General features: G+C 36.9%; 1 protein-coding gene across 1 annotated transcript in view; it reads left to right on the forward strand.

Moving 5' to 3' along the window:
• LOC129619891 (uncharacterized) overlaps positions 1 to 14146 on the forward strand; it is a 684565-nt gene extending 670419 nt beyond the window's left edge. Inside the window, exon 4 of the transcript XR_008698254.1 lies at positions 12805 to 14146. The gene's annotated coding sequence lies outside the window, so the exon portion shown is untranslated. The remainder of the gene's footprint in view (positions 1 to 12804) is intronic.
• Positions 14147 to 15013: the final 867 nt, after the last annotated feature.

Consider the following 15013-nt stretch of genomic DNA (forward strand, 5'->3'; position numbering starts at 1 on the left):
AGAGAAAGGTATCAACTTGTATGTGATAAATTCTGTGTGTGTTTTCTTTTCACCATTAAATACTGTTTTTTTTTTAATATTTAGAAATATAGGATGTAAAACTTTCTCATTTTAATATTTTTTATAGTAAATGATTGATGAACCTATTACCATATATAATTGCCCATTCATATTTTTGACAGTTTTTTTTTTTTAATCCATTGTTCAACTGGCAGTTTCTCTTCCCTGGTGGTTCAGATGGTGAAGAATCTGCCTGGAATGCAGGAGACCTAGGTTGAATCCCTGTTGGGATGATGCCCTGGAGAAGGAAATGGCTACTCACTCCAGTATTCTTGAATGGGAAATCCCATGGGCAAAGGAGCTTGGAAGGCTATGGTCTATTGGATTGGAGAGAGTCGGCACCACTGAGCAATCAACACTTTGTTTCAAAAAGCTTGCAAATGTAAATTATCTATTTAAGTTCAATTTTTGAATTACAAAAGTTATATAAGCTTATTAGAACTATTAGCGGAGAAGGCGATGGCACCCCACTCCAGTACTCTTGCCTGGAAAGTCCCATGGACGGAGGAGCCTGGTAGGCTACAGTCCATGGGGTCACGAAGAATCGGACACGACTGAGCGACTTCACTTTCACTTTTCACTTTTATGCATTGGAGAAGGAAATGGCAACCCACTCCAGTGTTCTTGCCTGGAGAATCCCAGGGACAGGGGAGCCTGGTGGGCTGCCGTCTATGGGGTCACACAGAGTCGGACATGACTGAAGCGACTTAGCAGCAGCAGCAGCAGCAGAACTATTAGCATATACTAAAGTGTTAAAAAATAATATCAAATAATATTATCAATAGTCTGGATGTCATGGAAAATTTGGCAGAGCAAACGTGCATCTCAGGGACTTCCCCTAGTAAAATATATAGAAAAATGGTTGGAAAATATTAATAACAACAATTAAAAATATTAAATTTAAAAATGACTCTAATTTCATCTCATAACTTTGAAAATAGAAAGCCTATCTAAGACCAGTCCTGACCTTTTCCAATTCCTCATAAAATTCTGTAGGAAAATAAATTATATCAGCAGAATAATGAGAACTCTCTCTAATGTGAATGGATAGGAAGGCAAGTAGAAATCAAAGAAAACATTTGAAAACTAAAAACAACAACAACAACAACAAAAAAAACTGTCTTTAGAGAATCTGAAGACAGTTTGAAAAGACCCATAAAGTTTGTCACATTATGGGAAACTGCCCTAAATTTGAAGAAAGAGACAAAGCCCATTAGTATGAGAATAACCTTTCTGGGTGGAGTATATTCTGATGTACATTATTAAGTAAAGATCTCAGGAAAGAAAACAAAGCCCAGATATCAAGGGATATATAATAATAGATTATCAGCAACTATCCTCCTTTGTCTTGTCCTACTCCTAAAACCACACAGAAAGTACTCAGACTCACAAAGGTGTTCAGTTGCTCAGTCATGTCTGACTCTTTGTGACCCCATGGACTTCAGCATGCCAGGATTCCCCGTCCTTCACAATCTCCCAGAGCTTGCTTAAATTCATGTTCTTTGAGTCAGTGTTAACATCCAGCCATCTCATCTTCTGCACCCCTCTTCTCCTCCTGCCTTCAGTCTTTCCCAGCATCAGGGTCTTTTAAAATGAGTAGGGTCATTTCTAATGAGTCAACTCTTCTCATCAGTTGGCCAAAATATTGGTGCTTTAGTTCGCAGTCCTTCCAGTGAATATTCAGGACTGATTTCCTTTAGGATTGACTGATTTGATCTCCTTGCAGTCCAAGCGATTCTCAAGAGTCTTTTCCAGCACCACAGTTTGAAACCATCAGTTCTTCTGTGCTCAGCCTTCTTTATGGTCCACTCTTACATCCATACATGACTACTGGAAAAACCATAGCTTTGACTATATGGTCCTTTGTTGGCAAAGTGATATCTCTGCTTTTTAATACACTGTCTAGGTTCGTCATAGCTTTTCTTCCAAGGAGCAAGAGTCTTTTAATTTCATGACTGCAGTCACTGCCTGAAATGACTTTGGAACCCAGGAAAATAAAGTCTGTCACTGTTTCCATTATTTGCTCATCTATTTGCTATGAAGTGATAAGACCAAATAAGATGATCTTAGTTTTGTGAATGTTGAGTTTTAAGCCAGCTTTTTCTCTATCCTCTTTCAACTTCATCAAGAGGCTCCTTAATTCCTCTTCACTTTCTGCCATAAATTCAGTTCAATTCAGTTCAGTTACTCAGTCTTGTCCGACTCTTTGTGACCCCATGAACCTCAGCACGCCAGGCCTCCCTATGCATCACCAACTGCCGGAGTCTACCCAAACCTATGTCCATTGAGTTGGTGATGCCATCCAACCACCTCATGCTCTGTCATCCCCTTCTCCTGCCTTCAGTCTTTCCCAGCTTCAGGGTCTTTTCAAATGAGTCAGCTCTTCACATCAGGTGGCCGAAGTATTGGAGTTTCAGCTTCAACATCAGTCCTTCCAATGAACACCCAGGACTGATCTGCTTTAGGATGGACTGGTTCTGCCATAAGGGTGGTGTCATCTGCATATCTGAGTTTGTTGATATTTCTCCTGGCAATCTTGATTCCGGCTTGTGCTTCATCCAGTCCAGCTTTTGCATGATGCATTCTGTATATAAGTTAAATAAGCAGGGTGACAATATACAGCCTGTATGTACTCCTTTCCCAATTGGAGCCAGTCCATTATTCTGTCTGGTTCTAACTGTTGCTTCTTGACCTGCATACAGGTTTTGCAGGAGGCGGGTAAGGTAGTCTGGTATTCCTGTCTCTTGAAGAATTTTCCACAGTTTGTTGTGATCCACACAGTCAGTCTTTAACTTAGTAAATTAAACAGAAGTAGATGTTTTTCTGAAATTCTCTTGCTTTTTCTATGTACCAGCAGATGTTGGCAGTTTGATCTGTTTCCTCTGCCTTTTCTAAATCCAGGTTTAACATCTGGAAATTCTTAGTTCACATATTGTTGAAGCCTAGCTTGAAAGATTTTGTGTATTTTCTTGCTGTTGTGTGAAATGAGTACAATTGTGTGGTGGATTTAACATTCTTTGGCATTGCCCTTCTTTGGGACTGGAATAAAAACTGACCTTTCCATTTCTGTGGCCACTGCTGAGTTTTCCAAATTTGCTGGGATATTGAGTGCAGCATTTTCACAGCATCATCTTTTAGGATGTGAAGTAGCTCAGCTGCAATTCCATCACCTCCACTAGCTTTTGTTCATAGTAATGCTTCCCAAGGCCCACTTAACTGCATGCTCCAGGATGTCTGGCTCTAGGTGAGCGGTCACACACAAAGGTGTTAGCTGATATAAAATGTGTATATATATATATATATATATATATATATATATATATAATTAGAAGAAAGAGAAGAGAGAGAATTAGGCAGGAAAAAATATTTGAAGTGTTATATAATGTCCAAAAAGTTCCTTAATTTGTTGTTTTTCATTATTCAATTGGGTTTCTCTGGTGGCTCAGATGGTGAAGAATCTGCCAGCAATGTGGGAGGTCTGGCTTTGATTTCTGGGTTGGGAAGATCCCCTGGAGAAGGGCATGGCAACCCACTCCAGTATTCTAGCCTGGAGAATCCCCATGGACAGAGGAGCCTGGCTGGATACAGTCCATGTGGTCACAAAGAGTTGGACATGACTGACTAACAGGCACATTGTTCAGTCACTAAGTTGTGTTTGACTCTTTGTGATCCCTTAGACTGTAGCACGGCAGGCTTCCCTGTCTTTCACTATGTCTTGGAGTTTGCTCCAACTCATGTCCATTGATTTAGTGATGCTATCCAACCATCTCATTCTCTGTCACCCCCTTCTCCTCTTGATCTTACTCTTTCCCAGCATCAGGGTCTTTTCCAATGAGCTTGCTCTTCACATCAGGTGGCCAAAGTATTGGAGCTTCAGTATTGGTCCTTCCAATGAATACTCAGTGTTGATTTCCTTTAGGATTGACTGATTTGATCTTCTCGCAGGCCAAGGGACTCTCAAGAGTCTTCTCCAGCACCACAATTTTGAAAGTGTTATTTTTTTGGTGCTCAGCCTTCTATCTGGTCCAACTCTCAATTTAGTAAAAGACAGAAATTGGCAGCTACAGGGTATTAAGCACCTGACCTGCCTCTTGAGAAACCTATATGCAGGTCAGGAAGCAACAGTTAGAACTGGACATGGAACAACAGAATGATTCCAAATAGGAAAAAGAGTATGTCAAAGCTGTATATTGTCACCCTGCTTTTTCTAACTTATATGCAGAGTACATCATGAGAAACGCTGGGCTGGAAGAAGCACAAGCTGGAATCAAGATTGCTGGGAGAAATATCAATAACCTCTAATATGCAGGTGACACCACCCTTATGGCAGAAAGTGAAGAGAAACTAAAAAGCCTCTTGATGAAAGTGAAAGAGGAGAGTGAAAAAGTTGGCTTAAGCTCAACATTGAGAAAATGAAGATCATGGCATCTGGTCCCATCACTTCATGGGAAATAGATGAGGAAACAGTGGAAACAGTGTCAAACTTGGCTCCAAAATCACTGCAGATGGTGATTGCAGCCATGAAATTAAAGGATGCTTACTCCTTGGAAGGAAAGTTATGACCAACCTAGATAGCATATTAAAGAGCAGAGACATTACTTTGCCAACAAAGTTCTGTCTAGTCAAGGCTATGGTTTTTCCAGTCAAGGCTATGGTTTTTCCAGTAGTCACGTATGGATGTGAGAATTTGACTGTGAAGAAAGCTGAGCGCCGAAGAATTGATGCTTTTGAACTGTGGTGTTGGAGAAGACTCTTGAGAGTCCCTTGGACTGCAAGGAGATCCAACCAGTCCATTCTGAAGGAGATCAGCCGTGGGATTTCTTTGGAAGGAATGATGCTAAAGCTGAAACTCCAGTACTTTGGCCACTTCATGCAAATAGTTGACTCATTGGAAAAGACTCTGATGCTGGGAGGGATTGGGGGAAGGAGGAGAAGGGGACAACAGAGGATGAGATGGCTGGTTGGCATCACCAACTCGATGGACGTGTTTGAGTGAACTCTGGGAGTTGCTGATGGACAGGGAGGCCTGGCGTGCTGCAATTCATGGGGTCGCAAAGAGTTGGACATGACTGAGAGACTGAACTAAACTGAACTGAAAGCAGAATAAACACAAAATTCAGAAAGCTATTGTGCTTTTTTTCAGTTTCATGGGGTTACTTGTTTGCTTGAATTGAGAAAAGAGCTGTTCATAACCTTTTAATCTTATATACTCCATGTGTTATTAAAACTGCTCATAGATTTTTGCTAACTGATGGCACCCTTCCCTGTTTTCCAGCACTGTTACATGTGAAAAAGCTCATTTCTTAGCTCACTTTCAATGAGGATTTGGGAGGTATTATAAGTTAGATGCTTAGGCTCATATGTCTACCTTGAAATAAATGTCTTCTACAAATTTATTAACTGATAGAATCAGTAAATATACATAAAATATAAGCATCAAGGTGTAAAAATAGTAGCAAATCCATGTAACAATCTATATCTGTAATTAGTCCTCAGAATTTATAACATTTACTACACCAAGAATAACAGGCAGCATGGTATTTTACAGAAATAAGTATAGTCTCAGTAGCAATTAAATAGATGTAAATTAAAACAATTTTAAGGTGGAATTATAATCCTATTAAGCTAGCAAAGGAAAATAAAGTGTAAACACTACATAGTGGCTTTAGGGGTTCATGCAATTTATATGCCTCTTATACTTAAAATTGGACTTCCCTGGTGGCTCAGATGGTAAAGCATCTGTCTGAAATGTGGGAGACCTGGGTTCAGTCCCTGAATTGGGAAGATCCCCTGGAGGAGGGTATAGCAACCCACTCCACTATTCTTACCTGGAGAATCCCCATGGACTATAGCCCTCCAGGATCCTCTGTCCATGGGGTCACAAAGAGTTGGACACGACTGAGCAACTAAGCACAGAACATACTTAGAAATATTTGTGCTTTTCTTTCTAGAGCTAATCAAAAAACCTACATACTTTAAAACTGCATTTCCCTTTAGAAATATTCACCCAGAAAAGTAATTCTCAAGAAGTAATTTTAAAGTAAGAAATTAGACAAAATGTTTATGGTCTCAGAGCCATTATTAAAAAGTTGGAAGCAAACTAAATGTCCAAAGAAAAATATCTTTTCTACACAAAGTATATAAGATTAAGATAATGGAATTCTGCCTATATTTAAAATGTTTAATGAATACCCCATCCAAAGGTGGAAAGGTTTACAGGAAATGACAATTACTCTGAGATACAAGGAATTATAGACTCAATGATATTTAGTCATTTATATATCTATGTAAATATTGTTATGCTTGCATCATATTTTGAAGACAGTTGAATGGTCCATGGACATTCAAAAGGTCCATCAGTTTACATAATCTCTTAGTCTTAAAGCTTAATAATCTTTTTTTTTTTTTTTTTTTACTAATTTTAATGTTGAAAATTTTATGTGAAAACTTGAACTTCCTTTTAAACAGATTTTGCTCAAATCATCTTACATGTATTTTAAGCAACATGATACAAATAGATAATTAAACAACAGTTGCTTTTTTGTTTTTGTCATTTTGAAATTAAAAAAATGTATTTTCAGAAAAATCTTGCATAAAATTTCATAGAAAGAGGGAGAAGTAGGGTACAAGTCTTAAGAATTCATCACACCAAGCTGCTGGGTAAGGGAAACACTGTGGTGGTTTATAGACAATAGACCTTCTCTTGTAATTACCATCATTTTCCCCAGTTTCTGATTATTTGCAAAACAATAACCATTTGGGCAGTGGTTAATTGTTTCTCTTCAAACATTTGACACATTCTTCATTACTTTTAGTGAATGTGAGCTTTATACTAAACCACAATTATAATTAAGACTGATGAAATCATTAGGCTTGTTGTAAACATTCAGTTTATCCAAATAGAGTTTGGCAACATTTTAAAGGTCTTCTGTCAGGTTCATTCAATGTGTAATTATTTGTTGTTGCTGTTGAATTGCAGCATGATTGTTGTCATTTGTCATTACGCTCTATTGAAGTAAGTCAACTGATTCTATTTATAATATTTCTGATCCACCTACATTTAAAATAACAACAAATATCACAACTCTAAAGCATTAATTCATCCCTTCTGTTATTAATATATTGAATGTCAAGAAGTGCTGTTATTCTAGTCACTTCCTGGTTACATAAATTGGGGAAATTAACAATAACATGGTCATAGTGGGAGACTTTAATACCCACCCACACCTATGGATAGATCAACTAAACAGGAAATTAACAAGGAAACACAAACTTTAAATGATACAATAGACCAGTTAGACCTAATTGATATTTATAGAACATTTCACCCCAAAACAATGAAATCACCTTTTTCCTCAAGCACACATGGAACCTTCTCCAGGACAGATCACATCCTGGGCCATAAATCTAGCCTTGGTGAATTCAAAAAAATTGAAATCATTCCAACCATCTTTTCTGACCACAGTGCAGTAAGATTAGATCTCAATTACAGGAGAAAAGCTATTAAAAATTCCAACATATGGAAGCTGAACAACACGCTGCTGAATAACCAACAAATCACAGAAGAAATTAAAAAAAATAAATTAAAATATGCACAGAAACGAATGAAAATGAAAACACAAAAACCCAAAACCTAAAAGCAGTGCTAAGGGGAAGGTTCATGGCAATACAGGCTTACCTCAAGAAACAAGAAAAAAGTCAAATAAATAACCTAACTCTACACCTAAAGCAAGTAGAAAAGGAAGAAAGGAAGAACCCCAGGGTTAGTAGAAGGAAAGAAACCTTTAAAATTAGGGCAGAAATAAATGCAAAAATAAATAAATAAAAAATAAACAAAAGAGACCATAGCAAAAATCAACAAAGCTAAAAGCTGGTTCTTTGGGAAGATAAATAAATTGACAAACCATTAGCCAGACTCATCAAGAAACAAAGGGAGAAAAATCAAATCAACAAATTAGAAATTAAAATGGAGAGATCACAACAGACAACACAGAAATACAAAGGATCATAAGAGACTATTATCAGCAAATATAAGCAAATAAAATGGACAACTTGGAAGAAATGGACAATTTCTTTAAAAAGTACAACTTTCCAAAACTGAACCAGGAAGAAAGAAAATCTTAAAAGACCCATCACAAGCATGGAAATTGAAACTGTAATCAGTCATCTTCCAGCGAACAAAAGCCCAGGACCAGACAGCTTCACAGCTGAATCCTACCAAAAATTTAGAGAAGAGCTAACACCTATCCTACCCAAACTCTTCCAGAAAATTGCAGAGGAAGTTAAACTTCCAAACTCATTCTATGAGGCCACCATCACCCTAATACCAAAACCTGACAAAAATGCTACAAAAAAGAAAACTACAGGCCAATATCACTGATGAACATAGATGCAAATATCCTTAACAAAATTCTAGCAAAGAGATTCCAACAACACATTAAAAAGATCATACATCATGACCAAGTGGGCTTTATCCCAGGGATGCAAGGATTCTTCAATATCTGCAAATCGATCAATGTAATACACCACATTAACAAATTGAAAAATAAAAACCATATGATTATCTCAATAGATGCAGAGAAAGCCTTTGACAAAATTCAACATCCATTTATGATAAAAACCCTCCATGAAGCAGAAATAGAAGGAACATACCTCAACATAATAACGGCTATATATGACAAACCCACAGCAAACATTATCCTCAATAGTGAAAAATTGAAAGCATTTCCCCTAAAGTCAGGAACAAGACAAGGGTGCCCACTTTCACCACTACTATTCAACATAATTTTGAAAGTTTTGGGCACAGCAATCAGAGCAGAAAAAGAAATAAAAGGAATCCAAATTGGAAAAGAAGAAGTAAAGCTCTCACTGTTTGCAGATGACATGATCCTCTACATAGAAAACCCTAAAGACTCCACCAGAAAATTACTAGAGCTAATCAATGAATATAGTAAAGTTGCAGGATATAAAATCAACACAAAGAAATCCCTTGCATTCCTATATACTAACAATGAGAAAATAGAAAGAGAAATTAAGGAAACAATTCCATTTACCATTGCAACGAAAAGAATAAAATACTCAGGAATATATCTACCTAAAGAAAGAAAAGACCTATATATAGAAAACTATAAAACACTGGTGAAAGAAATCAAAGAGGACACTAATAGATGGAGAAATATACCATGTTCATGGATTGAAAGAATCAATATAGTGAAAATGAGTATACTACCGAAAGCAATCTATAGATTAAATGCAACCCCTATCAAGCTACCAATGGTATTTTTCAGAGAACTAGAACAAATAATTTCACAATTTGTTTGGAAATACAAAAAACCTCGAATAGCCAAAGCAATCTTGAGAAAGAAGAATGGAACTGGAGGAATCAACCTGCCTGACTTCAGGCTCTACCTAAAGCCAGTCATCAAGACAGTATGGTACTGGCACAAAGGCAGAAATATAGACCAATGGAACAAAATAGAAAGCCCAGCAATAAATCCACACACCTATGGATACCTTATCTTTGACAAAGGAGGCAAGAATATACAATGGAGAAAAGACAATCTCTTTAAAAAGTGGTGCTGGTAAAACTGGTCAACCACTTGTAAAAGAATGAAACTAGTAACACTTTCTAACACCATACACAAAAATAAACTCAAAATGGATTAAAGATCTAAACATAACACCAGAAACTATTAAACTCCTAGAGGAAAACATAAGCAAAACACTCTCTGACATAAACCACAGCAGGATCCTCTATGACCCACCTCCCAGAATATTGGAAATAAAAGCAAAAATAAACAAATGGGACAATTAAAATTAAAAGCTTCTGCACAGCAGAGGAAACTATAAGCAAGGTGAAAAGACAGCCCTCAGAATCGGATAAAATAATAGCAAATGAAGCTAAAGTGGTACATATACACATTAGAATATTACTCAGCCTTTAAAAAGAATAAATTTGAATTAGTTCTAATGAGGTGGATGAAACTGGAGCCTTCATTATACAGAGTGAAGTAAGCCAGAAAGAAAAACACCAATACACTATACTAACGCATATATATGGAATTTAGAAAGGTGGTAATGATAACCCTACATAGGAGACAGCAAAAGAGACACAGATGTATAGAACAGTCTTTTGGACTCTGTGGGAGAGGCCGAGGGCCAGGTGATGTAGGAGAATGGCATTGAAATATGTAAATTATCATATGTGAAACGAATCACCAGTCCAGGTTTGATGCATGATACAGGGTACTCGGGGCTGGTGTACTAGGATGACCCTGAAGGATGGGTTGGGGAGGGAGGGGGGTTCAGGATGGGAAACATGTACACTCATGGCAGATCCATATCAATGTATGGCAAAACCAATACAATATTGTAAAGGAAAAAAAAAAAATTGTTATGGGCCAAACCCCCATGAGACAAAATGTAAAATATCATCCCTGACCTCAAGTCTCTTAAATTCTAGTGCACTGATAGTGTCACATAACCAAAGTGTCATGAAGAATCTGCAGAACACTACCTAAATGCCAATCAATCTAAGGGTTTCCTCGATACGTCTTGCTTTTCTTTTTGTTGTGTTGTGTGTTGGCTGAAAAGTTCATTCGGGTTTTTCCTTTTGATCTTATGCTGTGAATATACATTGTGAAAATATATCAGATGTTCTTTACACAGGTAACTGTGTTTGGAAGATATTCCTGCCCTTGGTCTGATATCTGTCCCTCGTGAATCTTTAAGAATTCCACAAGGGAAATGGATACTTGCAAGGAAATGACCTCTCTTTCTTTATATATGCTGAACATATATGTTCAGCAAATTGTGGCAGCTTTAACTTCAGAAGACTCTGCCTAAAAATACTTTCAGATAGGCCAATCAGAGGAATTTATTTCTGAGATTTAAATACTAAAAGACTTTTGTTCTTTTTAGTTTGAAGTTTAAAGAGAAAAAAATCATGGTAAACACAGGAACAAACCTTCTGTTAACAAAGCCTAGGATATTTGGTGAATATGAATTATGGAAGGTGGCATTTCTCTTTACTGCTCTCAGCCAATGTTTAGCCTGGGGTGACATTCCTTAGTTTTATTTCAGAGAGTGCATGATTAGCTTTAAAAATGAAATTAAAGGCATTAAGACAGTTTAATGGATAATTTTTATGAAGTGCCCCTTGATTGAAATAATTTTGCTATTTTACAGTTCCTAAAGAGATATTTTCTAAGTCCTTGTTTAGAGAAACCAAATTATTTTGTTACTAAATGTACAGGAGCAGCAAAACATAAGTTTTTAAAAGATAACATACTGGCAAATATTTGTTTTTAAACATAAAAGTAATGCTATGTAAAATTTACCATGGATCTGGTAAGATGCTGGTTCTCAATTATGACTTCATCTTAAAACCACCTGGATACTTTTGGGGAAAAAAGTATTAATGCATATATACAACCACAGAGGAATTAATCCATATTTCTAGGCATAAAACCCTGACAAGGGTATTTTAATTTACTCAAATGTTTCAATGTTCAGTCAGGTATGGAAACCTCTTTGTAAGAGTTAACTGCCCTAGTCAGGCGCAGATGGCTATACTAAACCCTGAGTTTGTAGACTGAATTGGGAGAAGTACAGAGTCTGTGAGATATAGCACCAATTATATGAGAGAACTCCCATCAAAGGTTTTAAAATGCAGCTCCCAAATGTACATCATTGGCCACTCTACCACCTTGATCACTTTTCCAAGTGAGAAAATCAGTGGTTTTGGTAAAGAACAAAGAAAAGTTTAGCCAAATCACATTTAAAAAATTAAGGGACTTACTTAAATTTAAAAGCTAAACATATGTACCAGGCTCCTGAAAATAAGCTCAGTAAAGACTACACAATGCATGCTTTAATTATTTGCAGCCATTTTATCAATGACATTTCTTTTCAGATACTGGAGATTTACACTCAGGCTCTTTGAAGTAGAAATTCTGTGTGGGGTGTGTTTATGTGTGAATATATGTGTGTATGTATGTGTAGGGAATGGCCTAGTAAGAAACTATTTTATTAATATCTAATACTAAGTATAAAATTTTAGAATTGTTTAGGTTTTCAGACAATTGGTAACAAAAGTATTTTATATATGAGTGATTCATAGCAGTTGAATTATTTTATAGGGTCTTGGCAAAGACTGATGCCCTACACTATTTTCCCAAATATTTAAAATAGTCATAATAAAGATAAAAGCACAGGCTCACCAGGGTATTCAATTGGTAGTCAAATTATCTTCCAGTTTCCTGTTCTGTAAAGGATATTACTTATAAAAGCCCACATTGTGATTTGTAAAGAGAATGAACTTTGGAATCAAGTGGGTCTGTGTTTTAATCATACCCCTATTTACTAGTTGTGTGATCTATGACAAGATTCATAAGTTTTAATTTAACTTCAACAATTCTAGTTGCTTCTTTATAGCATCATTATTCCTTTCTCCTTTCCCATACCTTTAAATATGAGCAGACTTTAAAGTTTGTTAACCTCCCTCTCTCTTTAGAGAGAATATATATATCTATATATTCACCTGAACATATATATTTGAGATATATATAAGTTTTCATTATGTTCACCTGATTTCTGGTTCCAGAAGACATCCCTAAACTGGAGATATAGTCTTAGAACTCTTGTTAGAGATTTGATTACATCCTAGATGCATCTTAAAGCATCTTAAAGCTCAACTTTAACTTGACATGTTATTGATAACTTGACATGTTATTCACTTGCCAGGTCATGTCCAATTCTTCACAACCCCATGGAATGTTGCAAGCCAGGCCATCCTGTTCCTCATCATCTCCTGGAGTTTGCCCAAGTTCATATCCATTTCATCGGTGATTCCATTCAACCATCTCATCCCTCTGTTGCCCTCTTCTTCATTCAGTCTTTTCCAGCATCAAGTTCTTTTCCAATGAATTGGCTGTTCACATCAGGTGGCCAAAGTATTGGAGCTTCAGCAGCAGCCCTTCCAATGAGTTTTCAGGGCTGATTTCCTTCAAGATCGACTGCTTTGATCTCCTTGTGGTCCAAGGGACTCTCAAGAGTCTTCTCCAGTACCACAGCTCGAAAGCATCAATTGTTTGGTGCTCTGCATTCTTTATAGTCCAGCTCTCTCAACTGTATGTGACTAATGGAAAGACTGTAGCCTTAACTATATGGATCTTTGTTGGCAAAATAACACCTTTGCTTTTTAACACACTGTCTAGGTTTGTCATAGATTTCTTGCCAAGAAACAATTGTCTTCTAATTTCATGGTTTCAGTCACCGTCCTCAGTGATTTTAGAGCCCAAGAAGAGAAAATCTGTCACTGCTTCCACATTTTTCATTTCTATTTGCCATGAAGTGATGGGTCTGGATGCCATGATCTTAGCTTTTTTTAATATTGAGTTTTAGCTGGCTTTTTCACTCTTCTCCTTCACCCTCAAGAGATTCTTTAGTCCCTCTTTACTTTCTGCCATTAGAGTGGTATCATCTGCATATTTGTTGATAAATCTCCCAGTGGTCATGATTCCAGCTTGTAACTCATCTAGCCTGACATTTCTCATGATGTGCTTTGCATATAAGTTAAATAAAAAGGATGACAATAAACAACCTCATCATACTCCTTCCTCAATCCTGAACCAGTCAGTTGTTCCATACAAGGTTCTGACTCTTGCTTCTTGACTGGCATACAGTTTTCTCAGGAGACAGGTAAGATGGTCTGGTATTCCTATCACTTTAAGAGTTTTCCACCATTTGTTATGATCCACACAGTCAAAGGCTTTAGTGTAGTCAATGAAACAGAGGTAGATATTTTTCTGGAATTCCTTTGCTTTCTCTATGATCCAAGGAATGTTGGCAATTTGATCTCTGGTTCCTCTGTCTTTTCTAAATCTAACTCGGACATCTGGAAAATCTCAGTTCATGTATTGCTGAAGCCTAGCATGCAAAATATTGAGCATAACCTTACTAGCATGGGAGATGAGTGCAATTGTCCAGTGGTGTGAACATTCTTAAGTACTGCCCTTCTTGGGAATTGGAATGAGAATTTACCTTTTCCAGTCCTGTGGTTTTCCAAATTTGCTGACAGATTGAATGCAGCACTTTTATATCATCATTTTTTTAGGATTTTAAATAGCTCTCCTGGAATTCCATCGCCTCCACTAGCTTTACTGACAGCAGTGTTTCCTAAGGCCCACTTGACTTCACATTCCGGAACGTCTGGTTCTGGGTGAGTGACCACACCTTCATAGTCATCTCGGTCATTAAGATCTTTTTTGTACAGTTCTTCTCGGTGTTCCTTCCATCGCTTTTTAATCTCTTCAGCTTCTATTAGATCTTACTGTTTCTGTCCTTTATTGTGTCCATCTTTGGATAGAATGTTCCTTTGATATTTCCAATTTTCTTAAGAGCTTTCTATTAAATTTGTTACTCTTATACTAAAGTAATGTTTCTCATGTACTGCCTTAGAGACCAATACTTCTAATTTGATTCAAGTTAAAAATTTGAAAAATAAAAATCTGCATATTCAACTTCATCCACATCCTTATCCATCAATTTGTATCAGTCTTCCACCAAACATGTCTTTGATTATATCCACTTATACTTCATTCTTATTACCACCCTCTTAGTTTAGCTTAATCATATAAACCTTGGTTTAGGTTATTTATTACAAAAGTCTTCTTACTACTTTTTTGCCTCTTAACTTGAAAATCTTCATGTATTTTTGCAATTACTATAAATATCTTCTTAGGCACAACTCTCCTCATGTCAGTTTTGTGATCAACACCTTATAATTACCCTCTATGCAACTGCTTCCCAAGGCTTTTGATCTAGTAATCTAGTATTTCCTTTCATTTCTTGATACTTTCCCCTTACATGATTCTAGCACAGTAAACTCTCACCTCTAGTACCTTACAAATGCTTCTCCTTATGCCCAAGGCTCCATACTCCACATCCATCC

Source organism: Bubalus kerabau, chromosome 9 (assembly GCF_029407905.1).
Source record: "Bubalus kerabau isolate K-KA32 ecotype Philippines breed swamp buffalo chromosome 9, PCC_UOA_SB_1v2, whole genome shotgun sequence".
NCBI classification, from domain to species: domain Eukaryota; kingdom Metazoa; phylum Chordata; class Mammalia; order Artiodactyla; family Bovidae; genus Bubalus; species Bubalus kerabau.